General features: G+C 37.8%; 1 protein-coding gene across 2 annotated transcripts in view; it reads right to left on the bottom strand.

The window, feature by feature from the left end:
* KCNB2 (potassium voltage-gated channel subfamily B member 2) overlaps window positions 1-21,592 on the bottom strand; it is a 480,892-nt gene extending 459,300 nt beyond the window's left edge. The window contains exons 1-2 of one of the 2 annotated variants that reach the window (XM_043979423.1): window positions 21,404-21,592; window positions 20,621-20,898 (exon numbers count right to left, since the gene is read on the bottom strand). The gene's annotated coding sequence lies outside the window, so the exon portion shown is untranslated. Of the gene's footprint in view, window positions 1-20,620 lie in introns of both variants that reach the window. The other variant, XM_043979421.1, reaches the window with a different exon arrangement.
* Window positions 21,593-23,576: the final 1,984 nt, after the last annotated feature.

Here is a 23,576-nt window from a genome sequence, read left to right as displayed (position 1 = left end):
TCTTCATCTTTAAAATAAGACTAATAATAGCTCCTACATCAGAGTGTTGTTGAGAGGACAGAATTAGATAATACATGTAAAGTGCTTTGCAAACCCTAAAACATTGTTAGCTATTATTATAAATGTCACATTTTAAAAAAAAACACCTTTTTCTCTTAAATATTGGAAGTAGCCTTTTTTCCTATCATTTCAAAGTTATTTTTGTATTTTTATTCATATTTTAAGATAGAAACAAAAAAAGCACCATACTACTTCTCTATTTTTACTTTGCCTATTACTTAATCTGGAACCAGCTAATGTTTCCTATACTGTCATTTCTGCTATAACACTTCTGAAAATGCCAGTTTACTCCAATGTGACTGATATATTAAGGAATGATGTGAACACAACTCAAAGTTTGTGAATTTCTCATTTGCTTATGTTCAATTTTATCCATGAGTATCAAGCAGAATGCAGAATGCAGAAAACTGTACCATTTCACAAGAACTCACTTGCATAATCTCAATTCCAAATTTTAGAACTATCAAGTACCATGGATTGCCCAGAGCACCTAACATGATACTACAATCACTCAAATAACATTAATGGGCTTAAAAACAACAACAACAACATGTATGGAGTTTTATTGCAATAACATCTGTAACTGGTCCGCAATTTCTAGTCTCTCTCCTTTCCAACGCATGCTTCACAAAGCTGCCAAAAGAATCTTCCTAAAGAACAAATTTAACCTTGCCCCTCTTCTTCTCAAAAATGTCCAATTACTCCAATCCATTCTTATTCAACTCAACAAGTCTTTATTAAGAACCTACTATGGGGCACCTAGGTGGTGCAGTGGATAGAGCACCAGCCCTGGATTCAGGAGAACCTGAGTTCAAATTTGGCCTCAGACACTTGACACTCACTAGCTGTGTGACCCTGGGCAAGTCACTTAACCCCAGTTGCCTCACCAAAAAAAAAAAAAGAACCTACTATGATGGGGGCAGCTAGGTGGCACAGTGGATAAAGCACCAACCCTGGATTCAGGAGGACCTGAGTTCAAATGTGGTCTCAGGCACTTGACACTTACTAGATGTGTGATACTGGGCAAGTCACTTAGCCCTCATTGCCCTGCAATAAAACCAAAACAAACAAACAAACAAACAAACAAACAAACAAACAAAAAGGAACCTACTAAGTGTAAGGGAATGTGCTAGGCAATGGGAATAGAAAGAGAAATCGTCCTAATAGGCTGTGTCCTCAAGGAGCTTACAGTCTCCATTTTACATTTGTTCCTCTTGTTTCTAGGATAAAATTTAAACTTAGCCTGACAATTGAAGTCCTTCATGTTCTGGCCTCAGCCTGTCTTTCCAGATTTATGGCCTACTTTTCTAGTCTTATTTCACATTAGTCCTTTTCACACTCTGTGTTCCAGCCAAACTGACCTACTTGCTGGTCCATGAACTCAGCATTCCATTGCCTGTCCTTGTCCTTTCACAAGCTGCTTCCCCATGTGTAGAAGGCATTCCCTCCTTACCTCTGTTTCACAGAATTCTTAGCTTCTTCAATCAATAAGCATTTAGTAAGGATCAACTATGTGCCAGATACTATTCTAGACATTGGATCTAGAAAGACAAAAAGAAAAAAAAAGAAACTAGCCCCTGCCCTTAAGAAATTTACATTCTTTCAGGGAGATAATAGGAACATATATAAATATATAAAGCATACACATACAATAAGCACATGATAATTTTGGGAGGAGGATGCATGTAGTTGGGAAGCAACAAGAAAAACTTCATTTAAAAAAGTCTCAACTATTTTGTGTTTATAGACCCTTTGGCAGTCTGGTACTATGGACCCTCAGAATAAATGCATAGATAGGGGCAGCTAGGTGGTACAGTGGATAAAGCACCAGTCCTGTATTCAGGAGGACCTAAGTTCAAATCTGGTCTGAGACACTTGACACTTACTAGTTGTGTGATCCTGGGAAAGTAACTTAACCCTCATTGTCCTGTGAAAGAAGGAAAGAAAGAAAGAAAGAAAGAAAGAAAGAAAGAAAGAAAGAAAGAAAGAAAGAAAGAAAGAAAGAAAGAAAGAAAGAAAGAAAGAAAGAAAGAAAGAAAGAAAGAAAGAAAGACATAGGATAAAATACATAGGATTACAAAGGCAATAATTTGTATTGAAGTATGTTTTTAAATTATTATGTTTGTAAACCTCAGATTAAAAATATCTTTATTTAGAAAGTTATGATTGAGCTGAGTTTTAAAGGAAACAAGAGATTTTAAGAGGTGGAGGTAAGGAAGTATATTCCAGACACAAGGATTGGCCAAACCAAAGGCACAGAGATAGATGGAATACTGAGTGCAAGGGACAGCCAGAAGGCCAGTCTGGCTAAACTGTAGAGAATAGGGAATGGAATAAGGTACAAGAAGTTTGGGAAGGTAGGTTGGTGGTAAATTGTAAAGGTCTTTGAATGTCAAATGAAGGAGTTTATATTTGGGCCTATCTCTAATGCTTATCCACTATATAAACCTCTGGCTATTGCCTAATCTTGTTGAGATTCATTTTCCTCATTTGCAAAATGATGATTGTTGCTTGTCCTTCATTCTTGAAGAGGACCATGACATTGGGGTGATGTCATGACTAGCAGCAAATTGGATTCAAGTGAGGGAAGGTTGTGCAAGGTCAGCAACCTCACTCTCTCCTTCAGAACCATCTTGGTCCAGTGGCAAGATATATATCAGGATGATTGGAGATGGCTCCATATGTTTAAGGCAATTGCAGTTAAGTGACTTGGCCAGGGTTACATAGTCTGAGGGAAGTTTTGAAATCAGATCTTCTCAACTTTAGGACCCATGCTCTCTTCACTGTGTCACCTAGCTGCCCCCAAAATGATGAACTGGAGTTAGACGGCTGCCAAAGTTCCCTCCAGCTCTTGATCCATGATTCTATGATACTAGAGGCAATAGGGAGCATTAGAGTTTATTCAGGAGGAGAATGACATGGTCAGACTTGTATTTTACTTTAGCAATCACTTTAGCAGCTGTGTGGAAGATGGATTTGTAAGGGAAAAGGTTTGAGGCAAGGAGTAAAATTAGAAGGATATTGCAGTTGTCTCAGCAAGGGACAATGAGGGCCTACATGAAGGTGACTATTGTGAATGGAGAGAAAAAGAAGGCTGAGAAAGACACTGTAGTGGCAGAGATGATTAGATTTGGCAATGGATTGAATATGTGGTCAGAAGGAGATTGAGCAGTTGAGGACAACACGAAGGTTTGGAACCTGGGTGTATGGAAGGATGGTGGTACCCTTCACAGAAACAGGGAAGTTCAGTGGACATGTGGATTTGGGGCAAAAGACAATGAGTTGTGTTTTGAACATATTGAATTTGAGGTTGTTATTGGACATCTCCTTTCAAATGTCCAAAAAGCTGTAGGAAATAAGCAACTGGAGCTCAACTAAGAGCCTAGATCTGGCTGTCATCTATGTAGAGATGGTGATTAAATCCAAGGGAGCTGATGAAAAAGAATATAGCTAGAAGTGAGTCCAAGACACAGCCTTCATATATATGTACTATTGGGGGAATGATATGGATGATGAATCAGCAAAGGAGACTATGACAGAACAGTTATGTCAGAGAAGAACCAAGATAGAAAAGTGTCATGATAAACCTGAGATTAGAGAGTATTCGGGGGGGGGGGGGGCAGCTAGGTGGCGCAGTGGATAAAGCACCAACCCTGGATTCAGGAGTACCTGAGTTCAAATCCAGCCTCAGACACTTAACACTTACTAGCTGTGTGACCCTGGGCAAGTCATTTAACCCCCAGTGCCCCACCAAAAAAAAAATAGAGAGTATTCAGGGGAAAATGGTGGCCAACAGGGAATTGAGAAAAGACATTCGATATAGCAATTACAATGTCATGGGTAACTTGGAATGGAACAGTTTCAATTGAATGGTGAGGTCAGAAGACAGATTATGAAGGATTGAAGAGGGAAGTATAAAGTATAAGGAGAGAGCTTTTTCCTCCAGCTTAGATTGATTCTCCTATGAATTTTTCTGTAAAGGTGACTAAAATTCTTTCATGATTTTCTAATATGATAATGCAGGGTGTCCCAAAATTCTTAGTGCAGTTTTAAGTTTTAATAGCTTTATGTATATATATGCACATATATATGTGTGTGTACATATATATGTGCATATGTAGTGCCCTTTGTAAGCTTTAAAATCTATATAAATGTTAGCAATCAGTAGTAGCAATAGGTAGTGTTCTTTCATGAAATTATCTTGTATTTATTTATGAATATGTATCAAGCATGCAGTGAGTACTTAATAGATGCTTCTCAAATTGAATGGACATTAATGTTATATCTTATAGTAGAAGGTAAGCTCCTTGGGAGCAGGGTCTAAAAAAAAGTCTTTGTTTCCCCAGGGCATTGAACAGTGCCTTAGACATAATAGATCTTTAACAAATCCTTGTTGAGTTCAATTGAATCTGCATCTATACTCTAATAAATAAAGAATCTTTTATCTCTTTAAACTTTCTGAGAAGTGAAATATTGATCTCCATTGAAATTTAGTTCCAAAACATAATCCAAGTATGAACACAAAACTTCATTGAAAATAAAGGCTTTTATTTCTGGTAAATAATTATTTTCATAACATAGTTCATCTTTGCAACTAAAAGTTTGCAAGAAAAGGGTAGGAAATCCACTGTTAAGGTTGGTGCAGGGGCGGCTAGGTGGTGCAGTGGATAAAGCACCGGCCCTGGATTCAGGAGTACCTGAGTTCAAATCCGACCTCAGACACTTGACACTTACTAGCTGTGTGATCCTGGGCAAGTCACTTAACCCCCATTGCCCCTCAAAAACAAAAACAAAAAACAAAAACAAAAAAAAAAACAAGGTTGGTGCAGTTGCTCTTGTCAGAAGCAGGGGTTGCAGGACTAAAAAACGTTCATTTTCTTTTCTCTCAGGATGCTGTAATTATGGGTCTTCCCCACCTTCTTTTTTCCCCTCTCTCTTGCCTAATAAAATGTTCATTGGGTCTTCCTCTTATGATCTCCAGATTTTCTCTAAGACTGAGCTTGACTATGTGGTCGACTAAGTCATGATTCTCTATATCCTTTAAAGGTATCTCGACGATTTTCAGTTATGTGCTATTAAAAAGTTTCCAGGGCTCACTGGCCCCGATTTGACACTTCTTTATAGATAATATATCCAAGGTCATGGCCAGCTATCGGGATAGATGACAGAGATGGATTCTTATGTGCAGTTTCATGTCTTCACAATGCTTGTAACTAAGCCTTTCTTCTGCTATTGGGCATTAACTGATGGTGGAAATGACAGGAGTGGCAACACACCAGTTCTGGTTTTAGGGCTCATAGGCTCAGATATATTTTCTAGTTTCCAGCCTAGTCTCTGAATTACAGGTTGAATTTTAACTTTAGTCACAACTACTATCAACACCAGCCTGTTGAACACACACACACACACACACACACACACACACACACACACACACACACACACAAAATAGATGTATTAACTATCAATTCCTATGGAGTGGGAGTGGGACGGGGGTGGGGAGAGCCAGCCCTTAGTAAAATTTCTTCCTTCATTTACCCTTTGGGTGCCATTCCCAAGTGCAGAGAACTTTCATGTTTTGCAGAGTTTCTCCTGCTGTGGAAGAGAACAATCCTATTAATAATTTATTAGGAGAAACAATTAAGAGAAGTATTGCTGTGAGTATTTTGTGGCAGTATGGTCCAGTAGAAACAGGGCTAGATATGGAGTCAACCTGAGTTCAACTCTTGGCTCTGAACCTTACCAATGTAATACTGGGTGAGTTGCTTGATAACTTTTGGCCTTAATTTCCTCAATGGTTAAATGAGAAAGTAGGGCAGGATAGCCTTGAAGGTCCATTCTATATCTAAATCTATGATCCCATAACTAGAGGAGGAGGGAGATGATTAACCCAAGGAATGTTCCAACAATGTAATATCAGGAAATGTGCCATCAGAATGGGAGAGTTATTTTGAGGTAGGAAGACTATTCATGGTCCGTTTAAATCATATCATATTAATTCTTTTTGTTCTGGCCTTAACAAGCTTAAAGTCATTTTTCTTGACAGAGAAAAACGTGAACAAAATATGATCAGAACACTTCTGTCTTTTCAGAATTGCTTGATAGGATTATCCCATTCAACCACAGCAGCAGGCCTATTTCTTCTTTGATCTCCATCTTTTCCTCAATATTTCTTTTTCTTCCACTTTTCTCAATATTTCTTTTTTAAAATCCTTTTTGTTGTCCTTAGAATTCAGTGCAAGCTTCAGCTCATTCTAACCTCGGGTATTCCTAATAATGTTATTTTTGTGGGAGGGACTGATTCACCCTAATTTACCCATGCCAGAAGAACAGTGCCCACTAATAGTAGCAATCCCAGTACTGACTTATGTGGAAGCTTTTACCTGCTTGATTTCTGGCCTTAGTTAGTTCACCACTTTCTTTTAGCAGCGTAGTGATTCCCCATTCAGTGGGATTCACCATATTGGTGTCAGATTTAGTGCAAACCCCTGATCAGCTTAGCCAACTGTAGCTCAGAATTCTGAAGCTCAAGCAATCCACAAGTCTCAGGTGTGCACCATTAGACCCCAATCCTAAAATTATTCTTAAAGTGCTGTGCCACATTTTACCTGGCATTTATTTTTCAGATGTGTTTTAATATCTCAGTTGGTCAATGAGACCTCCCTCATAAGAATGGCATAGAGATTGAAAGCAGGTACATCATAGAAGTTCTCCTTAAATTGTCTCCTGTATCAATGACTTAATAAGGTCACATGGAATCATATTTTACTTGCTCTGTTCTCCAGGACTACTTATGACTCTTCTTTCACTCTCTAAATATAGGCATTACCCAAGAGGCTGTTCTTGTACTCTTCTTGTGCTCTGAAAACTAGAATATGGTCATACAATCATAGACTTAGGGCCTCAGGGATTTCGGAACCATTAGTCCAGCTCTTTCATTTTAAGAATTTTTTTTTTTGGTGAGGCAATTGGGGTTAAATGACTTGCCCAAGGTCACACAGCTAGTAAGTTTTAAGTGTCTGAGGCTGGATTTGAACTCAGGTACTCCTGAATCCAGGGCCGATGCTTTATCCACTGTGCCATCTAGCTGCCCCCAGCCCTTTCATTTTACAGATGGGCCCTGGAGAGGTGCTTAAGTGACTCACCCAAGGTCACACAGAAAGCAAGAAGCAGAGCTACAATTTGAATGCAGATCTTCTCACTCCAAATTATCATTTTTTACTTTACCACACTGCCTCTGACCATATGGCTAAAGCCACAATCTTTGATACAACCGTTTATTCTCTAACCAAATGATACCCAAATTTATATCTTTGCTCCAAACCTCCCTACTTGACAAAAACTGTTTAAATGGAGTTCCCACTAAGATGTGCCCCTGACACTTCAAACTGCACACATCTAAATCCAAAACTAGCATTTTATCCCCAAACCTCCCTTTCCTCCTGATTTCTCTATTTTGTTAATGTCACTATTATCTCCTCAGTTACTCAAACTCAAAAATATTGGAGTCATCTTTTACTTTTCCTTCTCCCTCATTCCACACATCTAATCAATCAGTCATCAAATACTATCATTTCATTCTTTACAAGGTTTTTCAAATATGTCCTTACCAGCACATTCATTATCTCTTCCCCAGATTATTATCATAGTCTCCTAGCAGGTCTCTACGATGTTGGCACCTCTCTTCAATCTATCCTTCAGAACATTTGCAGAATAAATATCCTAATATACAGTTCTGATCACATTAATCCAGAGCCATTCCTAGGAATATTTGTACCAAAGGAGCAAGGCAAGAAAAACACAAGCATCATAAAGGGGAGACAGAAATGCTGGGACATTGGCTAAAGAGTGTGGTTGGGGGGGGGCAGGGAGAGAAACCCACCTCTTTAGATCATCTAGAACCTCACATTCTTTGTCAAATGAACACAACAAATATTCATCAAGAGCCTTTTTTGTGCTAGGTATTGTCTTAGATCCTGGAGTTACAAAAACAAAAAGAATACCAGAGTTTACATTCAAGAAACTTGTATTCTATTTGGGGATACAATGAGAAAACAGATAAGAAAGTGTAAATTAGAAAGGAAGTGAGGGAGAGAGAGAGGAGAGAAGAGAGAAGAGAAAAGACAAGAGAAAAGAGGAGGGGGAAGGGCAAGGGAGGAGAGAAGAGGAGGAGAGAAGAGGAGAAGAGAGAAGAGGAGAGAGAGACAGAGACAGAGACAGAGAGACAGAGAGAGAGAGACCAATTAGGAGAAATGAGGAAAGATTGATTTTTCATAAGAGCTAGAATATACGCTGAGCTTTGAAGGACTATGGGGATTCTAAGTGGAAGGAGTGCATTACAGCTGCAGGAGACAGCTGTGCAAAGGTTTGGAGGCAGAAGAGACAAAGCTAAATTCAGGGAACCGCAACTAGGCCAGCTTAGCTGGAGTGCAGACTGTGTGAAGGAGACTAATATGAATAAGCTTGAAAAAGAAGACTGGAGCCAAGCTGTGAAGGACTTTAAATACCAAACCGAACAGTTTGTATTTCATTCTAGCAGCAATAAGTAGTTATTGAAGTTTCTTTAGTAGGAGAGTAATGTGGGAAAACTTTGCTTTATGAAGATTATTTTGTATTTTGGGGGAAAGATAGCTTAGAGAGAGGAGAGAAAGAAGGAAACAGGTTCCAATTAAGACCCTCTTAAGATAGTCCAGGTGAGAAATGATGCAGGTCTGAACTAGCTCATGCCTTGTGATCTGGAAAGGAAAAAGTACCTACAAGAGATGCTATGGAGGTAAAATCTATAAGTCTTGGAAACTACTTGGAAATGACATATGAGGGAGAGGGAAGAGTGAAAAATAATTTTGAGGTTATGAACCTAGGTGACGAGAGGGATGGTGTCATTCTCATCAGAAATAGGTAAGATTGGAAGATAGCTAATTTCTTGGGCAAGGGATAGTCAGTTCCATTTTGGATATTTTAAAATCAATATGCTTATGGGACAATCTGGTTGGACAGGTAGTTCATGATGCCAAACTCATGATTAAGATTAAGACTTGAAATAAAGTTCTGGAAGTCATCTACAAAGAAATTGAACCCAGGACATTATTAACTTCACCAAAAAAGAGAGTAAGAGGAAATGGTTGGCAATAACACTTGTAGACTCTGGTAGAGTAATGGTGGCAAATTTTTCAAAAATACTCAAAATGATTTAGCACTCCTAACCCATATCTGTTACCTTCCATTGTAAAGATCCATTGCTACCTCATTTATACCTATAAATCCAATATAGGGTCCTCTAAATTCACTAGCCCTCTTGAAGGAAAATATTGACCGACCTGTCCTGATTATTCTTCTCTACCCCCTATCCAGAGTATGGGTTTGCAGTAAACCCATGGTCAAAAATATTTAATGACTCCTAGTATTCAGTGAAATAAATCCAGATGTCTTAAGCTTATATACTCAGGGACAACTATAATTTGGCTGCAACAAACTTCTGTACCATTATATCAAATTCCTCCTTTTTATGGAACTTAAGTTGACCCAAATTGGGTACCTGGCTATTCTCTGAACAAGATCCATACCTTTCTGCTTCCCTATCTTTGATTATGACTTTTACTCTCTCAAGATCTCTACCTATTGAAATCATACCCATCCAGATTTCATCCTGCTCAAATGCTGCTTCTTCTAAAATATAGGCCCTTATCCATTCAGGTGGATGTGATATTTTTCTCCTCCAAACTTTTGAGTTGCTTTGGATATTACATGACTTTATCATGTGCTATCATCATTTGTGCATGTGTCCTATGTCCCCTATTCAATGAAAAGCTACTTGAGCATGCCAATTGGATCATGTTCATCTTTTTATCCCCATCAATACCTCTAACTGTGTTTTATACATAATTTAAATTCAACAAATGACTATAAGACAGGATCATTTGTGCTGGAAAGCTCCTGAAGGATTGTCTAATCTAATCTTGCCATTTAGTAAATAAAGAAATTTATTCCTGAAGTAGTTAAATGGCTTGACCAAAATAAGAAATCTATCAAGTTGTAGAGACAGAATTTGATACAGTTTTTCTAATTCCAAATCCAGTAATCATTATACTACATTATGTTGCCTCCCTCAATTTTTTAAACTACTCTTTTTACTGAATTATCAGAATCCCAAGTATACATATGACTATGCAGTCATCCACTGCAAACAATTTACCCATCCTCATATAGCAAAAACCAGATCGTTAAGTAACATTTATTAAGGATCCATCTGCCCATGACACTTTATAAATATTCTTCCTTTCTTCTCCTCCATTTCTTCTCATCCCCACTCCCAATCTAGCATGTGTTTCTGTTCTGTAAAATCCTCAGAAGCTTCAATGATGATAAATAATTAATGGCAAGAATACAAGACAGATGGATTGAATGACCTGTTAAATTCCATGAATCCTCTGTAATACTTTAAAAGATTTGTGATCTCATTATTGTGGACCCTCCTTCCATCAAGGCAAATCACAGTCTTTCTGTGTGTTAGTAATTGGTTTAATCAGTTGCTGTGGCCATAAAATTCATGACCTACTGGGCAACCTTGTGGTGATTAGCCTCTCTGCTCTGATTTGAGCTAGTTCTTGGGTAACAATCTGTCATGAGGTCCATATTCGAAGTCTTTCTAGCTTGAAAACATGTGTCAGAGCTTATGCTATGCTGACATAACATTAGAAAACCCTGGGTCACCTCAGTGTGAGATTGCAGAAGGACTTGAATCTTTATATGTTAAATTTGCTATTAATAATAGAATTTGGCAGCATTTGATAAGAATCCATTAAACTACTTGATAACTAGCAAGAACTCACCAACCCTATAACATAGAAATGTACAAATTAAGATGACATATGGAATGCTAGATCTACCAAGAAGACATGTAAATGTTCTAATATTACACAGTCAATATCAACATTGTAAATATAAAATTTATGGCCTTTCAGATGACAATGTTGAAGTACACCTTCAATTTCCTAAGCCCATGGAGTTATTTGATAATAAAAGTAGAATTTCAAGGTAAATTGAGCTTTTAGTACTGGTCTGTATTTGGATTTCATTGTGTTTGAGTCAGAATTCAGGGGAAGAATAAGGAAGGAAGGAGGAAAGAGGGAAAGAATGAAGCAAGCAAACAAGCATCTATTAAATACCTACTATGTCAGGCATTATGCTAATCACTTTACAAATATCATCTCATTTGATCCTTATGATAATCCTGGGAGGTAGATGCTATTATTATCCCCATTTTACCATTGAGGAAATTGAGACAAACAGAGATTAAGTGACTGGTCCAGCGTCACACAACTAATAAATGTCTGAGATTAAATGAGACGCAAGTCTACTTGAATCTAGGCACAGTGCTCTAGTCCCTGCGTAATATACCTGTCCCTAAATTGCACAATTGCCCCTATCTGAAAAACACAATGCTCTCATTTGTCCATTTCCAAAAAATCCAGATTTCTGTACTGTTTAAGAATTTCTGAGTACTTAGAAATAAAATTAAGACTGGAAAATTTGAAAGAAAAAAATTTATCCTGCTACCACTTAGAGAGAATCTATCTTTAGTCCATTCAAGGTATGTATCAGGCCTATTTTTATTTGTATACTTCTTATGGAAGGAAGGAAAAATGATCACTCTTTCTATGACATTAAAACTGTTAAAAAACGAACAAGTTTAGGTCTTTGTCCTCTATATTAATGCTACTAGTTGCAAATGGCTTAAAATATTGAGTCAAGCCCAAGATGGGAAAGATAAAATATAACCAAAATGTATGATCATAAAAGATAAATATATGAAATTTATTTGAAAATTTTATGGTCTCAAACTAAACCAATCCTCAATAATTAATGCAATTCTACACATATTTATTAGGTTCCTACCTTGAGTATGGCACTATGATAGCCCTACCATCTGTACCTACTAATTGGAAGCCCCTGTAGTGCATAGAAAGACACAGAAGGCATGTTACTGATACTCCAGGAGTCTGTAATCCAAGTGGAGCACACAATTACAGAATAAGACAGAACATTAGAAGTGTCATAAGGAACGCACAAAATGGTGCTCTTGGGATTCAGAGTAGGAAAAAAGCATAACCAATGAAAAATATTTTAAAAAAAGACATCAGGGAAAATTTCAGGGAGGAGGTAGCATTGAAGCCGGGCCTCAAAGGCTGGATGGGATTTAAACAAGGGAAGACAGTAGAGTAAGATATTTCTTTCATTAGATCATTTAACAAATATAAATTTGTGATCCTATATTTCCATAATCTTAAATGCCTTCTTTTGTTTAAGACTCTCCTTGAATCTGAAGAAGGTAGAGATTAAAAAGATATGATGCTTGGCCTGAAAAATTTTATAATCCAGAGGGGCATATGAAACACACACAGGATTGCTACAAATAGAATATCTGAAGCATGAGCAAGGATCGAGGAATCAGTAAATCCTACAAAAAATGTCCTTAGAGATGATGAAATCTAGCCTCCTCATTTTGCAAGTCAAAAAAATAAGGCTCAGAGAGACTTATTCAAGGCAATACAGGCAATAAATGCAGGTCAAGACTGTGTTTTCCCCAGCTAATTACAACTTCAATCAGGTGTGATTAAAGTTCACAAAGGGGAATTCAGGACTGGGGAAAACTCAGGAACCCAAATATAGAAGGGGAAAGACAGCATAAAGGGGATATGTATAGAAAACAACAAATAATAGCCATGATCAGAATAGGGAAAAACTGTGAATGCCAATGGAAATTGACCAAAATTCCATGTTAGGTTCATTATTGTTTGGCATTCAAGTTACAAATGCCTTTGTGTTAGTTATAGAAAAATTAAATTTAAAGAGTCAGGATTTTTTTCTTTAATTATTTTATGTATACACCGAGATACCATCATGGGTTCACCTGCTTCTGATTTACCTATGACTATGATAGCTTCAGCTCCAGATGCATTCCTCAAAGACTATCTAAATAGAACAATTAAGAGCCAGCCCATCTAGACTAGAAAAATCAGAAACTACATAACTTTCATTAAAATTATTAGCATCTAATTGAGACTTTTGATCTAATGCTATTAGATAAACTACACAAGTGTTTTAAAAGGTTTAGCATTGGACAGAAGTGGAGGGGAACAAATTCTCCAGAGCTCTTTGTTTGTAGGGTTCTCTAGTGTCTACCCCTTACAAAAGGGAAGCTTGTCCCATGTCAACAAGTGGAATTTTTCAAAAAGCTTTTGAGGAGTCTAGATGATGAAAAATGCTTCTAGGTTGGCTTCCCTCCACATTAGAACATTCTAGGCACAAAGTTTTGTTTTCAGCTTGGTTCCAAACTCAGTATAAAATGCTAATTTGGGGGAAAATCACTATTTCCTTGAATTTAAGCTGAACCCCAAACCAGGGTGCAAGAAATATATATATATATATATATATATATATATATATATATATATATATATATATATATACACACACACACACACATATACACATATATGTATATATAATACATATACACACATACACTCTATCTCTATATAGAATACATATATGCACATATACATATACATATGTACATGTGTGTATAAATGTATATACCCCAAATATCATACACACATAATTTTTTTCTATTAAGCTTTCTATTTCCATTCTTTCTGTAATGCCTGATGACATTTTTCTATTAGGATTTGGAGAAAGACTTCTACTACAATTTTAAAATGAGCCTTATTTCATATGGGTATTAATATTTAATGATGGAATGATTAATAATTTTGATTTTATGAACCAGAGACATTCAGCATGAGAGCTACTAGACGCATTTGCCTTGAAATATCCAGACTTGCAAAACAAGAGCAAAGTCTGCTAACACTCCATCATTTGTAGCTCTTTCATAGATGCATTTCAGGGCTTTGTTTTCTAGGTGCTTCTATCTTACCTTGACATTGTAGAACTGGCAAGGTTTTTGTCTGCTAAGGCACCAAAACAAAGCTCCCAGGGATATGCACATGAGAAATGTAAAAGATTAAAAGAAGCTGTATTTGTTATGTGGGAGATACAGGAAATAACCAAAATGTAAAGCTTCCATAGCCATGCTTCCCAATGTAAATCAGTCTTAATTTTGATAGTTCTACAAGGCCATTTAAATAAGCAGACTGGGAACTGCTGTTATTTTCAGAATATTTTAATGTTGTTTGCATGTTGTCTCCTGTGTCAGAATGTAAGCTTCTCAAGGGCAGAAACCTTGTTTTGTGTTTCTTTCTATCTGTCACTTAGCACAGTGCCTCACCCAAAATAGGTGCTTAATAAATATTTGTTGACTGATTGCTAAGACTTTTCAAATTTTCATATCAATCTGAACTGACAAAATGGCTGAGAGGAACAAAGGAGATGAAATTTATGTCTGCTATGTGTCTGCATACATGTGCATATGTTCATTAAACTAGAATTATACACTACTTTCTGTAGAAATTATAATTTACATGTTGCAATCATATTTGGCACACTATTTGGAAGACAAATGAAATAAAATATGCAATGATCAAGATGCATCCAAAGGAGCTGGGTGTTTGTGATTGCTCAGAAAATAAGGTCAGACTAACTTTCTGATTAAAAAATAACATGTTGCAGCCTCAGACATTTGATACTTATTAGCTGTATGACCCTGGGCAAGTCACTTAAACCCAATTGCCTCAAAAAACAAACAAACAGGGGCAGCTAGATGGTGTAGTGGATAGAGCACCGGTCCTGGAGTCAGGCGTACCTGAGTTCAAATCTGGCCTCAGACACAACACTTACTAGCTGCGTGACCCTGGACAAGTCACTTAACCCCAGTTGCCTCACTAAAAAAACAAAAACAAAAACAAAAAAAAACAAGCAAAAAAACAAACAAAAACAACAAAAACCAAACAAACAAAAATAACATGTTGAAGAATAGGCAAAAATAGGTTATAAGTTTTTAGGAGAAACTTTGTTAATGGATGATAGGACTTTTTCTTGATTTAAAAACTAATGAGTTTGTTTTAGAGTTTTTTGGTTGGTTTTGCCTCAACTCATGCTCTTAGGAATAACCTCCACTTTATAACAAAAAGGGCACATGGTTTAGACCTGTGGTTTCAATGGTACAGAAAACTCACAGAGATGAAGAAACAGACGTTACCAATGCAAATCATGACCTATAACTAAATAGTCTTAGAGAGTTGATTTAAGCACTTAAAAATGACTTGCTCAGGGACATACAGCAATTATGGGTCAGATGTGGAACTTTAACTCAGGTTTTCTTGGCTTTGAGGGCAGGTTGATACCCGCTACAGCACTGCCAAATCCCAAGATATATTTCCTTTGGAGGGCTTAATTCAATGATACTTGTGAATTCAGTAATGATGTTAAAACATGAATAGCACAATCCTACAAATGTGAACCATATTAAGACATTGAGATTCACTATATTTAAAAGAATTCACAAAATAAAAGCATTAAAAGACAATCTATGATGTTGTAGCAGAAATATTAACCTTTATGAAATCTATCTTCTACATAGTATATCTTTTGTAGAGAGAAATTTCTAATGTTTTAGCAATCTAATTGTTGTTCTTTAGCCTCAGACAACCTTAGCATTTCTAATTTACATCTCAAGTGATTGTTTCTTTTTGTTTAAATTTTCCCTATTACTTGGCTTCTTTTCAAACACTATCCCTAGGCAAACTTTTAAATCACTACATAAATCCAAGCTATTGTCATTGTCCTTGTTGTTATTTTGCATAGTAAATCCTGATGATTACCAATATCTAACAATAAGCTAAAGATTAATACATTAGGCCTCTATTGACAGTTCTGTTCCCAAACTAATAGTCTGATTATTTTAAACTGATGGCAAATGTCTGTATCATGGGTTTTAATTCAATGTTTTATGACGACACAGAAAATAATTTTTTTCATCAAAATACTTGGCGCTGTCAAATGGTTTGACATCAGAAACTTATACACCTATATTTATATATAATATAAAATTATTATTATTATTATTATGAAAATAAGAAATGAAACAAGCATTTCTATGACATAATAAAATAGAAAAAGATGATTTTACATGAAACTGCAAATCTATTATGTACAACTTCCTATTCCTTTATTGATAGAAATAACATTAAAGGAGAGGCATAAACACCTACTTTGCCACCACATGCTAAAGATCATGGGACCTTTCCATCTGATTTGCAGCTAAAACCTTCCATTAGAATGGGAATTTCTTGAGAGAAGGGTTGGTCTTACTTTTCTATTTATATCCCCAGCATTTAAGAAACTGTTTTTTCACATAGTAAGTACTTAATAAATAAATTATTTATTCCTTCATTCATTAGAACAGTGTCAAGTTTGGCAAAGTGTTGGTCATTGTCAGGTATTAGCTAGTTCTCACAATAAAATACATATGTTAGGTAAAATTGAATACTCTTTTACACAGCAATAGGCCCCCAAATGATGGAAGTAAGATATTCTTTGCCCAGATTCTGGAAACTCATAAGATAATAGATAATAAATTTAGAGCAGGAAGACATATTAAAGGTCATCTAGCCCAGATTTTTCACTTTACAATTGATGAAACCAAGAACCATAGAGGGTAACTTACCTAAGGTTAAATAGAGAATAAATGGCAGAGCAAGGATTTGAGCATCGTCTTCTGATTTAACATCCAGATAGCATAATTTAGAATGAATCCAGTAACTCCTTTGAAAATGACTTAAATTTGAAATTTTCTTATGTATATTTTTGCATACCAAAGGAAACCTGCTTTTTTATTACACATTCAATGATTCATTAATTTGCTAATTTTTCTAGATGTTCCAAATTGTAAATTCCTTTAGCCTTGGAACTATCTTATACCTCTTTTGTAGCCATCAGTCTAACCTTGTGCTACATTTATAAACTTATAATTGGCACTAAGATAATCATACGATTGATATTCCAGAAGAGTGACATGAATAAATTAGTCAAATCAATCAAGTGAACAGAGAGGCACTCAACAAATACAAAGGGATATTGCTTTTAAATCCATTCATCAACAAATCATGCCTTGGCTTATATAAGGATAAGATTATTGTGACATAAACTAGAAAAGGGGGAAAACTCTAGATTTCTATCTCACTTATTGAATGTGCATGTGTGTGTCTGTGTCTCTGTGTGTGTTTGTCTGATTAATAAACTTCCCATGAACTGGAAAGGCTTTTGATCTTACAGAGCCCATCCCTACATTCAGGAGGTCTATGTTTGTACACTGAAGTGTACATAAAACAAGAAGAAAAAATTTACCTGAGATCTACTTAAAAGATAGGAAACAGAAATGGCTGTAATGATAAAGGTGGGTTAGGGTTTTCAGAAGCATTGCATGCAATTTAAGCTAGAAGGCTACGTTGCTTTATAATTAAAATTCTAAGTTTTTTCTGCTTCAGGAATGGGTGCAATGAGATGTTGTCCAAAACTCAGTTTGCTATTTACTTTCACACAGCACATATAACATTTATGTCAGCTTCATCTTTTTTCTTTGAAACTTATGAAAATGACAAAAGCACTATAATTTTATGAAAATTTTCAGTTAAGAATCATTGCCAAATCTCCACAGTCAACCATACCACATGTCCAAAACAAATGGATTTTTTCTAATGAACAAAAATATTTCTATTAAAGTACATAAAGCCACTTTGAAACTTTATACTAAGACAACCATAACTTGGAGGATGTTCTCTAGGATCTGATCTCTAACAATCTTTTTTTTTCTGTTTTTGGTTTTTGTTTTTGTTTTTTCATGGGGCACATAGCTAGGCCCAGGATCACATAGCTAGTGTCAGGTGTCTGAGGCCAGATTTGAACTCAGGTCCTCCTGAATCCAGGGTCAGTGCTTTATCTACTACACCACTTAGCTGTCCCTGATCTCTAACAATCTTAAAAGATGATTACCTCCTTATATTTTATTTTCAAAAAAAATTAGTGTAGATAAGGAAAATGTATCCCAAAGGGGATTATATGTTCTGAGAGTTTGTCATTAAATTGTACTCCTCTAAACATAAACTCAACAAAGTGAAAGACTACTGGTCCCACTAGCATTTCAAAAAAGCATTTTAAAAAAGTCAAGCAAAAAATTCATAAAATATATTCTTAAAATGCTTAATAAGTAAAGATGGTCCACAAATTGGTTCATGCTAATATACATGACATGAATTTGGAAGATGTGGACAGAGATAAAAATGGATACTAGAACTGTGGCAGAACTAGCATCCTGTTACTTCTGTCATTTTTCTAGCTGTCTCACTTCTTTTTATTACACTACAAATTAGGTGGGAAAGGTAGATGTTTATAAAACACCCATCAAAATTCCCTAGAATGTATATGCAAAGTATGAATAAAATAATAATTTCTTCTAATTGTGTGTTAGTATTTTTTGTAGGTATGTCTGCACACTTGGAAAGTGAAGTAGGTGATGCTGGTGGTGGTGAGAACAAAGTGAGGATGGTAATGACAGCAAACCCATTAATAGATCTGTGTGTATTTAAAAGAGATAGAGAAAGGACAAGACCAGGCTAGAGGAAGAAAGATACCAAATCCAAAATCTAAAAGTAAAAATTGCAGATTTTTTTCTTCTTTTGATAAGGAGAGCCAAAGAGCTTTAGAGGAAGGGTGAAAGGAAGCAGAAGGCAAAAAGAACTACTGATTTCCTCCTTTATCTAAAAGTATGAGTAAATGGTCATTGAAAGTAAAGGAAGAGAAGTACATCATACACAATTTGAATCATTATGACTATTCAGTGTACTATTAGAGTCCAGTGTACTATCAGAGAGGAAGAGAGTATTCTGTTTATTTTTTGGAGGTACCTTAACTCTTTTAAGTCCACAGAATACTTTTATATGACTATCACTTATTTATTGAACACCAAAACTCCGAGAAAATGAATGCAGCTACAATAAATTCGTAGTTTATTTATGCTCTACTTTTTGAAGGTTCATTAACTCTTTCAAGTTAGTAGGCTCCATTTAGAAAAGTTTTTTTACTTAATAGAACCAAATAGTTTGAGAAAGTTAATGCATCTACATTAAGTGAGCAGTACATTCACTTCCCAGGTGCCTTATGTAACACAAATGATAGAATCATTCAGTAGCACTCTTAGAAATAAAACAGACACATGCAAAAGGAAATAATATACAGTAATATATTAAAATTAAAATTTTATATCTTGGTTAATTTGAAAACTCAGAGTTTGTCTTTTTTCCCCCTGTAGACTTTTGCTTGTATGGCCAAGAAAAGTTTAGAAAACTTTGTATTTATGTCTAAATATCATATCAGATATATATAGAGAGAAAACAAAGCTTTATGAATAGAAGGGTTTCCTCAATTTTCTCCAAATATGAAGTTATTTTCCTATTCTCAAAATCTCAGTTAGTTATTTTGCTTTGTATGGCTAACATCTTTAGGTGTCTTTGAGTATGCAATATCTTGACTAGTTTTTAATTGCTACAAAATCTGATCCATCCACTAGTGCCACATCTTAAAAACATTTATCCTAGGTACCTATTTTACATAGCTGTATACTTAAAATTGGCTTATCAACAAAATATTAACTAGATAAGAAAGTACAATGTGCAAGTGCATTTAAGAATATGTTTAGCATTACATAAGTTGAATGAAATTAGAGCCTTTCTAAAGTGAACTCAAAGTAAATTTGTGTATGCTTAATTTTACTTGTGTAAATGTATGGATATACAAATAAATCTATTTTTATCTCAATAACAGTACCATTAGTATTTGTAGAATGTATGCATTTAACACCAGTCTGTTTATATGTGTTTTGTATACACAATTATAATTTTTTTTACTTACAGTGTGTCACATTAACTACACTTTTTTTAAAGAAAGAAAATTTATGATAGCAATACTACTCTGGAAAAGATCTTAGAGCATTAGAAACAGACGATTAAGTCAAATGGTAGCTATCTTTTAGGATCATTCATGGAAACTGTATTCCCAATTCCCCTAGACATAGTGTGTTGGAAACAGCTATGAAGCGTTTTCCTTTGAGAAACATCGCACACTCAGGAACCGTGCTACAAAACTGGAACCCCAACAACTCCGGTTAGCTTGGAAGAAATCAAACGTATTCTGAGGACTGCTAAATACATCAATCATATTACAATCCTTAAATCCTGTCCCAGCAGGACAGAGTAAAAGACAGGGAGGTAGAGACAGAAATAGACATAGAGAAAGAGATAGACATTTCAGAACAAATCTACCTAACTCGTCAAGAGCAACCAGCCTGCAAAATAACATTACCCACCCCTTCTCAAGGGGGCTCTTCCAGAAGCGCTTAGGTGGCTAACATTCTTCGGTGCCTCCTTCTATGGCATGAGAGCTCCATACATTTAGATGATGCCTTAAGTCAGCTTTGTGTGTGTAAGTCCACTCGGCGCCATATGGCAGTTTCCACCCCCTTTCGCAACTCAAGTCAGGCTAGCCTGATGCGATGATTCATTTGGAAAGGAAGACCCCACAGGGGAGCAGAAATGCCCCAGCCACTTACCTTGCTTAAACAGACCACGTTCAGCAGTCAGCACTGGCTTGTGCACCACAAAGGGCTGTGGGATTCCCCCCTCTCTCAGGGGGCTGCTCACTCTGCGATTCCCTTCACCAATGATGTGTCGCTGGAAATCCCCCTCCCCTCTACGGAGAGGAGGGTCCTCCTAGCTGGATGGAGCTCGTGTTGTTTTTTGCTCTCTACATCTCTGAGTCTGGTTCATCTTCTCTTGTAGGAAGGCTCAATGGAGAGGCAGCAGGGGGAGGCAGGAGGAGGAAGACATCCTTAAAAAGAACAATAATCTTCATCGCCCCCTTTATCTAGTGTCCGTACTCCCTACCACCACCATCCCAGCCTCCCAGAAAAGAAAGAAGACAAATTAAATAAAAACAAATCAGCGCCGTTGCTTGGCTAGGATCGACTTGCAGAAGGAGGGAAAGCAGAGGCACCGCCAACCCTTGCTGTTAAATCTCCCTTCGGCTGGCTGCATGTGACAAGGCGGCGGCGGCGGAGGCTGTTGCTGCTGCAGCTGGTGGGGGTGGTTAGTTGGTGGCGGTTGGGGTGTGTGTGTGTGTGTGTGTGTGTGTGTGTGTGTGTGTGTGTGTGTGTGTGTGTATGCATGTAATGTATGTGTGTGTGTGTGTGTGTGTTGAGGTTGGATCCAAAGGCAGCCGTAGGAGAGACAGGGAGAGCTTGGAAAGCAGCGGGCTCCAGTCACAGACGCTGGCTAGCACGCGCACACACACAGTCGCACACACACATATACACACACGGACCCACAAACCCTACCCTCCTCTCGCTTCCTCCTCCCTTCTGCCCTCCCCGCATACATCGGGGTTCGAGCGGCCACCAGCGGCTGCTGCCACGGCGGCGTTCCTCTTCTTTTCCTCCTAGTTTTCAGCTCTTAATGTGGGTGATTGAAGGCTAGGGTGGGGTGGGGTCGGGGCTGCAAAGCTAAGAGGATTGAGTGCTACCAAGGACAGCAACAGATCAAGCTCCAGTCCCCCGCCGCTAGAGAGCGAGAGCCCCCGAGGAGCCCCGAGCCGACTCCGAGAGGGCGGGACACCGCCCACACCTAGCTGAGACTCGTCCCTCCCCCGCCTTCCTCTTCACCCCTGGTCTCTGCTTCACACCCACCTGCCCCGCCCTCCCCTCCCTCCGGGGGTCAGGGCAGAGGGAGGAGCCAGGGAGGACCCAGGGCTGACTGAGAAAGCGGGCCAGGAACGCCCGCCTTGCGCTCAGCCCCGAGGCGCTCCCCGGAGGCGAAGAGGGATTCCCTCTCTGTTAGCCTGCTGCCGCCAGGCTTTTCCCTACCCCGCCTCCGGTAGGGTCCGGAGGCACTCGCAGGCTTTGGGAACCAGAGTAAGGGAGAGGAGGGATCTTGCTGGGCCCAGTCTCTCCACCGACTTTAGGGTTCTGGCTAGGTATGAAAGGGAGGTTTAAGCACAAATAAGATGTGTCCTCTCTGGGACTGTTAGTTGGGTGTTTCCCTAGACCAGTTTGACTCTGCCCCAGGGGCTGAGACTCTGAGCACCTGGGCGCGAGTGGAGGCTAAAATGGGATTAGTGGGAAGCCTTAACTCTTCGCTTGGGTGGAGCTATTCCTTTCGAGAGGGATTTCTTTCCACAAGCATTCATTGTCTGGTTTTGAGGATATTGTCAGTTTCCGGGAGAGTGTCCTCAAGTTCTTTTCAGTGGCTGCTCAGACTCTTGCCTTGCTAATGGCTGCAGGATAGTTGAGATGAGGGAGAGTGACCACTAAATTTATTTCTTATGTTAAAACATACATAATCTACTCCTATAGGTCCTTAGCTCAATTCACCAGGCACATGATAATAATAATAATAATAATAATAAAAGAAACTCACTTTTCTTGGGTTCTCAATATGGTTTACAAAATGCTTTTTTCCTAGCATGCCTTGGGGGTGTTACTTTTGATTCCTAGACTGTGGAAGAGACTTCAGTGACAGTCTCCAATTCAACACCTGACTACAGCTCTCTTTTTTTCACATCTCTAACAAGCAGGTCATCCACTTGAAGGAAGGCTTCTTATAAGAGGTAGTTGTACCTCCTCAAGCAGCTAGTTCCCACTTTTAGGTAGCTCCAATTGTTGGGAAGTTTTCTTGTCTCTCTGCCATTTCCGCTAATTGCTTTGAAAATCCTGTTCCTCTTCCACATTACAGCCCTTCATATATTTGAAGACAGCTACCAGGCTCCATAGTTAGGTAATTCTCTATTTTCCATCAGGAATACAGCTGGGTTTCAATCCCAAATCTCACCACCAAGGAGATTGACTCAGTTTTTGATGCTTAACACCTTCTTAACTTCTTCGATTTTGCTTCTCCCCACTTATTGGAGGACTGGAGAGTAGAGCAGTAAACTCCTCCGAAAGCCTTCCTTTATAGAAAGCTAAGAACTTTAAAAACTTTCCAAGGAATTCTCTGGTTTCCTTCGGTTGCTCTGTTTGGTTTCGACTCCAGGGAACATCATGCCCTCTGGTATTCCCTCCCCCCCTCCCCCACCCCCACCCCTCCAATTCCCTTTCGACTTTTATGTGTCATCATCCCACATCATATTGTAAACTTCTCAAGGGCATGGACTGACTGTCTTTTTCTTATTTGTATTCCCAGAATTTAACACATGCCTGGCATGTAGTAGGCACTTAATGTTTAGTGAATTGAAAGTATTATGAAGGAGCCCCAGTTCTGAGAGATTAGTGGTTTTATCCAGGCAGTGAGAGAGTGAAGATAAAGTTCTGAAAATTAAGTGGGCCACTGCTGCCCAGCTTTTGGGAGGACATGGAGGAGAGTGACACCTGGTGAATAGTTAGGAATGGGTTGTAATCTGAATCATTGAAGGGAAGTTACAAACTGATGGCAGACTCAAATATTTGAATGGGAGTCCAGACTGATGCGTGATATGTGGTGAAATTATACATCCTTTTACAAGAATTTTCTAGAATA

This window comes from Dromiciops gliroides, chromosome 1, assembly GCF_019393635.1.
Source record: "Dromiciops gliroides isolate mDroGli1 chromosome 1, mDroGli1.pri, whole genome shotgun sequence".
NCBI classification, from domain to species: Eukaryota; Metazoa; Chordata; class Mammalia; order Microbiotheria; family Microbiotheriidae; genus Dromiciops; species Dromiciops gliroides.
Note: the sequence above shows the minus strand (reverse complement) of the source record. Positions and strands in the feature narration are given on the sequence as shown.